The following is a 7,691-nucleotide window of genomic DNA, read 5'->3' on the forward strand; positions in this document are numbered from 1 at the left end:
CAGAAATGCTGAATATCTTTTCCTTCAAGTATGTTGTCCAAAAACAGTCATTTCATTTGCAGACATTTAATGAAAAATTCGGTATCATAATTGCCATTTTAATGCTCTCATGAAGAGTGGAATATGGCCTAATTAGCCTACGCCATGGTAAATATACCAATGAGGTCCATAATCATTTGTGTATACAGTACGTATGTGCTATTGCATAATAAAAGGTTAAGATGAGATATTTGTATGCACACGTTGAGTTGATACTTGTGATTTCGGCATTATAACTTTCAGCTAATAATGGTGAGTACAATTAAATAGAAATCGTGGTTAAGACCGCGCGCCTCGCGTAACATGTGGAATAATATTGCGATATACGTACGTATCTTCATTTAACGAATTTGAAAAATAAACACGAATTTGCAAGAAAAATCAATGCTCACTCAGGGCAAAGCTGCATGCTATCACCCTTAATTCTATTACGGCTGAATGGCTTTTTCAAGAAAGCGGGGGTATAGCTCAGTGGTAGAGAATTCGACTGCAGATCGAGAGGTCCCCGGTTCAAACCCGGGTGCTCCTAAAGTTTTTAACCTCTTAAAGGGCAGGGAGTTCTGTAAACATATTTATCTACCAGCGTTTTCAATTGATCTCAGACTTATGTCGGATGCCTTACATAAATAATAGATGTTACTTTAACGGATAACTTTTTGTCAAAAGGAGGATTTATAATGGATTTCATTGCTCAAAAAGGTTATACCATCATCAGTATTTCGATCCTAGGATTGGTTTATTGCAACCCTCCATTCTGCTCTATTTAATATCAATTCCCTCAATCCTTGATACTTTCTCTGCTTTAAATCCTTCTTATTTTGCTCTATGTACATGTCTCTTAGTCTTCCTCGTGGAATCTTCCTTTCAATTTTTCCTTCTATTATATTCCTAATCAATCCATTGTGCCTCAATGTGTGTCCAATCCATCTATTTCTTCTTTGCCGTAGAGTTCTCCCTATGGTCCCATGCTCTTCTGCTCTTCTACATACTTCCTCGTTCCTTACTTGATCTGTCCATTTAATCTTCAGCATTCTCCTCCAGCACCATGTTTCCAAGGCTTTGCTAGTCCACTTTTCCAGTGTTCCAAGTCTCGAAACCATAGAGCGCCATGCTCCACACGAAAGTTTTGCCGAATTGCTTCCTTGTTTCCAGCCTTAGTTTCATTGACCATATTAATTGCCTTTTCTTCATGAATGCGTTCTTAGCTTGGGATATTCTTCGCTTGATGTCGGTCGAGCTTCTTCCATCCCATGTTATGCCTGCTGCCCAGGTAGATGATCGATTCCACTTGCTTTAGTTTCACCCCTCGAATTGTGATACATGCATTCAGCTTCTCTCCTCCTTGGCCCTATGATATGAATACATAAATAATAAAGCCTGCTTTAACGGATAACTTGTTGTTAAAAAGAGGATTTATAATGCTGTTCACTGTTCAAAAAGTTTACATCGGCCCTATAAAATGAATGGGCATTCGTAGGTTCTGGGCAAAGATTCGGCCAAGGCAGGAAGACCTTGCCAGCGCTTTAATAACGTATACTTACAAGAGAGGGCTTTGAATTCATATATTTGTTGACAGAATACATTGATTTTTTGGAGATGCGAAATGACTGCAAGTTTACCTAAAATTCTATTACTATTGCTGACAGTTGGGATCGTGTGTTGTGCTTATATTTAGAATTCTCTCGTCATGTAAATTATAAATTCAACGAATATCAAGCTTGAAATAATATTAAAACCATGACACATGAATTTAATAAATTGATCTAACAAATTTCAGTCCAACGTTTGCTTTCTAGGTCTCCTCCCCGTTCCAAAATCTTACTCCATATTATGGGTCTCTTGAACTTCGTTAAATTCTGCAGAAGAGAGTCGCTTGAAGCAGACTCGACGGTTCTGGAGTGAGAAACAAAACAATAATTTCAGCTTGACAATTTTACATGAGCAATGCGTACCTCAACGTCGTTTCACACACTGGTGCTACAATGAGCATGATGATATCAATTATGCTACCAATCTCCATGTCAATGCTCATTTGCACCACGACGTTTCACTTAATGTAAAATATTCTCTGAATCTAAATTCATATACATATGTGCACGATCAAGTTTAGAACATGCTACATTATTCATCTCATTATAGTGAGACGTTAATATAATATAATAAGAACGAATAAAATAATATATTGCGAGCAATATCGATTTCCAAGAGGGCATGGCATCCATGTTATAAACCTGCACATTGCTTGGCGTGCTCGGTCTAAACTCAACTGCTCGATCAAACCATGCCACCGCTCCATTCCAAACACGTCGCTCCCAGCTAGAGAGATAGACTAGAGCTACCTACGTACATCGCGGGTTCGAGCGCATCATCGAGTCCCAGCTCAAACCCAACTGCGTTGCTGTAAGGCTGCTGGTTATACCAGAGAGAATTAATATGGCTTCCTGTGTCGTTGGAATCGACCTCGGGTATAAAATAGGGAAGATGTACACACGGACAGATTCGAGTACTAGTAATTCCCTCGGAAGATGCACGTTCATAAAAATATTGAAACCAAACACCCCAGTATTTTTATATAAAAGTTTAAATTCAATGATTTAGTCAAACGCATCCATTATTGCATGATATGCAATGTAACTAGACATTCATGTGGGTGACAAAGTGGACGTATGTTTATGCATATGAGTAAGTGTGGAGTCATGTGAATCTAAAACTCATCTTTGAGCAAAATGGCTGGTCCAAACCCTCGCCTGACGCCCTCTTGACGGTTAACGAAGCATTGCGTGGATGAATTGCGCTAGACAAAGAAGCTTTCACAAAGAGGAGGGGAATGATAACAATGACGTTGAGCAAGGATGTTGAGAAAAGATCGATAAAAACTTTGAAATGGAGCGTGTGTTTTTTTGTACGTTGCGGAAACATGATCATTGAAGCAGGATGATAGTCGTAGATTGGAGGCTTTTGAAAAGTGGGTGTGGAGAAGGATAGAGAAATTGAAGTGAAAAGAAGGTAAAACAAACAAAGAGGTGTTGGGTATGTTGGCGCCTGTTATAGCGGGGGAAACACTAGGCAAACGAGGAAGGGGTTGAAATAGGATAGGCATGTTGGACGAAATGAAGGAAGGAAGAAATGATGCGGAATTGATGAGGGGCTTCTTGTAGCTTCGGATGTCAAGTGGTGCTTTTTTAAAAGAGACAAGGGTTGTTGCGTTATTCTTGCTTTGTTTACCAATCTTTTGTTCATTCAAAACCTACCTTAATCGGTAGAATAAATAATATCAATAATTACTTGAGCCGAGTGCCAAAGCATACTTTGTGTCCTGTTGAAACAAAGTAATTGTTATCACATTTGGCTCTTTTCCTCTTTTTTGTAAGTATTAATTTTGATTTAGCGAAGTCTTCCGGCTAAATCCCTCTTATCAATACAGAGTTGGCTACGCCTAATTATGTTATGACTGTGTACCGTGCGAGGGACCCAAGCACTTGAATCTGTTTGCTCTGTTCTTTTATCCCCGTGGTTCAATCCGCTGAGCGGTAATTATACTCTCTCAAGTGAACTAAGGAGTTCTGTGTCGTTTTTAAAGCCTTAAGTTTTCTTCTACGCGGATTTCTAGATGTCTTCTTCTCGGGAACATTTCCCCCGGCATCCCCGACGCGTTTGCGTAGCTTGATAGCCCCAAGGTCTTCCGCCGTAGCTATCACTTGGAATTTATGACCCTCATAAAAATGATGCCATATTAGTTACTTGGTATCCGCATACACTGTCAGCAGACAAGGGCTCCTCCTATCTCCTTGTACTCCCCTTTTCTAACTTTATGTCCGTGCACTCGGAAACATTCACGAGTGGATAGATGTGATTTAACAGTTGGAATATGTCTAAAGGGCGCTACAGATTTAAGTGGCAAAGGATATGCAGTATTTGGGGTAAAAAAATCGTTGCATCACATTTTTTATCGACAACCACCAAACGTGGTTTCTTATTGAGGTGTTCATTAGAAGTAGTCTACCGGCTTCGGGTATGTTTTTAATGGACATTGATGCTACGCATTGCTGTTCTCTTAAGCTCTAGGTATTGTGACCCAAAACTGTATTGACTGCATATTAAAATAACTTATTCTTTAAGTCTGCATAAGTTCGACGTCTCCAAAATTCAATCCTAAATCCCTTCCTCCCTCTTCCTCGTTTACCGTTTACCACCCGAGATGGCGCGGGGGCTAACGTACAGGCTGCCAACCTCAGAGGGCCCGAGTTCGAATTTTGGCGGCGGCAGATATTTTTCAGTGGTATTCCGATGCCTTTTTTCCGGTGCCTTGTGGAGGGCACTTTTGAGTGGGTACATCGTCGTCCGTCAGTTAAGCTGTGGATCACTTGACACCTTTCGTAATAGGATAATACCGACGCCGAGTTTCTCTCCACCCTTCATCCTTCCCTGTCCATCCATAATGGCGCAAATGAACTCAGATGTCGGTCGCCTCCCCTAAAACTACTAGGGTTTATAGTATGTGTCCACACAATTAACTGAAATTCAGTGGTTTACCTGATGATGACGCCTGGGCGTCGAAACGTTTTACATAGCGTAGTAAACAGCAATTAAATGGTTTCTTATTCAAGGTTTTAGGGAAAAAAGATTATTTTTTCAAGGTTTAGTGCTATCATTTTCACTACCTCTTTTCTCTGCAACAAAATGCTAAACTTACCATTGCACATATTTGATATTTCACCCCTATGGCATAGCCATCGTGGGTAGATAATGAATTCGCAAGAATATTTTCAAAATTTGATGGCTCGTCTAAATAAAAATCGCATGCACGGATTGATGGAAGGCTAACTCGCTCGGAGTTTTGATGTCTTACATTGGAGTAGTCGGTTTTTTTAAGCATACAGATAAACGAACACCGTACCATGACACCTCTTAAAGTTTTTATTTTCTATCACTCAGGAAATACAAACACGTAAAATACTATCGTTGCAAGCACACAACGGCTACGAATAGGATGTCACCATGATCCTGCTAGGAATCGATATTTCCTTAAGGATCCTCCGAACCCAAGAGTTTGAAGTGCTCATTATTAATCGGTATATATTCTATACCTACCTGGTAATAAAGGAGAATATCAGCAGGTACTCAAGTGTTGGAGAAAAATAATTCCAGTGATGTAGTCTCAAACAAGTAGGTACCTGTTCAGTTGTACCGCAGTGGAAGGTAGGCAGTTTTTTTCCGTGCCTTTACACTCGATTTGTCCGATTACCAGTTTGCACGATTACTCCTTCAAATTTTAAAGTCCACGGATGTGAGATATATTCTTCGCCTTCTTGCAGAAAACGTAGCACATTGAAAGCCACTAATTGAAAAAATCTCTAGACTAATCATTCATGTTAAATTCAAATGAAGAAAATGCCAAATTCATTTATTCTTCTACTTTTCACTGCCTGTTTTCGGAAAAAATAACATTAATTCTCTTTATTTCCAGGATTTCCTGCACGGTTTCAGGCTTTTTAAAAAAGATTTTTCCCATTCCTTGTGTTTTCCAGATGTTCAAGGATTGCTGGCCACCGTGGTTCTAGTATATAGTATCAATCAATGAACAAGTAGATTCTTCATTCATAGAAAACAACCATCTCAGATGTAGATACAGAAAGAATGGTTAAGAGTTATACATCGATCATAGCGTATAAAGATTAAGAGACTTTCAAACTTGAGGAGTGGATGGTAGTAGTAAAGTGGAGGCTCTCGGGATTCCGGCAAGGATGATGTAAAAAATGATTGGGAGAGAGAGAGGGAGTGGGAAGAGGAAAGGATCGTTAGACGTGACGGGGGAAGAGAGGAAGTTGGTGGGAAAAAATCGAGATAGACGGAGAAAGCGGATAAGATGAAATTCAGAGGTTGCTGATGAATTTGGGGGGAAGGGGGGGGGGATAAAAAGGAAGGTGAGAAGCCGCGTGGAAGAAGATGGAAGTGAATTACGAAATGTGGACGGCCATTCTAGGCGGCAAGAAGTGGGTAAAAAATTGGATTCGAAAAGTTAGGAGTCAAGAGACTTTGAGCAGGAAAAGAAAGGAGCGGAATAGCACAATGCTAAAGGGAAAGAGAAGTAACCATAGTTTAAGAATCATCTAAAAAACTTACCTCTACACTTGGATAGCCCAGAGTAGTAATCTAATCTCGTATTTTTAAAATTTGTTCGCAGCGGCGCGTTTTTTTGTTTTCTAGTCGTCATTAAAAGCCTTTAATTATGAGATCGGATTGATGAAATTCTTGACACCTCTCATTCATCGGAAAACACTCTTCACACCTTCGTATTTTTACGTCTTTCAGTACTTGGTCACCAGTGTATCGATTGCGGGAGTTTCCTTTACCGATTATTCCATCCACTTTTTCCTCTTGCCCCACCCCTGCCCCCCCCAAACCAAATACCTTCATGATGCGAATGAAGCTAAAAATAATTAGGGTTCAATAAATTTTCCCCTTTGCCTTTCCAATGTCATTTCGTATCGTTTATTTTTCTTCGTGGAGGAAATCTGATGAGGGACCGAAGATATGATAATTGCCACCACCCTCCTCCCGTCGCGGGATCGTGAAACATTGACCCCGCGGAAGGCGAGGGCAGTTTAGTCGTTGTTCGTGCGGCTGCAATGACGCTGTCGCGGACAGTTTCACGGGGGTATTGAGGAGGAAATCCCTTTAAGAGTACCTAAACAATAGGAACAGAGCGAGAGACAATAAGGGGGGCGGGAAAGCCTCCCCCCTCCCACCTCGGCGGGAATTTGGAGAGCCGTACGATGCAGGGGAAGAAGGGTCGGGAAAATGGAGTCGGGGAAAGTGTTCCGGCGAGATGGTCGAAATTTACGACCAAAATATTTGGATGAAGGGGAGGTGGAATCTGTTCCATCACCATCATCAATGGCCTTTTGAAATACATAGCTTCGCTTCGATGGTACAGGCAGAAGAATGAGAAGGAAAGAAAGAGAGGGAGTGGGGTCGGATGGGGAGCTGTTCCTTTTGGTGGGAGGGGTAGTCGGGGGGAGGAGAGCGAGAGTGGGGAGGTGATGCTCTAGAAGGTGGTCCGCCGAGGGCAACGGGGGTGACAGATATAGAATCGTGGGTCCAGCGGCGTCGAGAGAGGTAAGCAAAAATCGTCTTCTTGACAACGGAAACGCCTCATTCGGTCGTTTCGCTCTGGGTGGATAGAAGGGTTAGCTAACCAAGTTTTCCTCTTACTTCTGGTTCGCCGATTGTCAATCCAGATTGAGAGATAAATGAAAAACCAAATTACGGATTAAAACTCAATGCCCCATATTTTTTTTTAATAAACGGGAATGTTGTAATTTCGCATAGCACACAGTGAACCATGAGCCCTTTCCACAAGGTCAAACGATCAATAAAGAGTAGCAGTTACAAGTTCAACGCCGTTTGCGTGAAGCAATACGAAGGAAACGCCCGTATTTGTGGCGAAACAATGGATGGCTTTTACACCACCACGATAATACTCACACTTCACATTGTGTGTTCGTGAATGCTTGACCAAAAACATCACTGTAGTTCCATATTTGCTGGACATGGCCCCGTTCGAAATTTTTCTGTTCCGAAATATAAAGAGAGCCTTAAAATATTTAAGGGGCGTCGTTTTACAAGCACGGCGAGATTAAAAACCAATC

General features: G+C 41.2%; 1 non-coding gene across 1 annotated transcript; it reads left to right on the top strand.

The window, feature by feature from the left end:
- The first annotated feature begins 496 nt into the window (after window positions 1–496).
- TRNAC-GCA (transfer RNA cysteine (anticodon GCA)) lies at window positions 497–568 on the top strand. Its single transcript has one exon. It is a non-coding gene; the product is annotated as a tRNA-Cys (tRNA).
- Window positions 569–7,691: the final 7,123 nt, after the last annotated feature.

This window comes from Hetaerina americana, unplaced genomic scaffold (assembly GCF_022747635.1).
Source record: "Hetaerina americana unplaced genomic scaffold, ioHetAmer1.1.p SCAF_57, whole genome shotgun sequence".
Classification (NCBI taxonomy): Eukaryota; Metazoa; Arthropoda; class Insecta; order Odonata; family Calopterygidae; genus Hetaerina; species Hetaerina americana.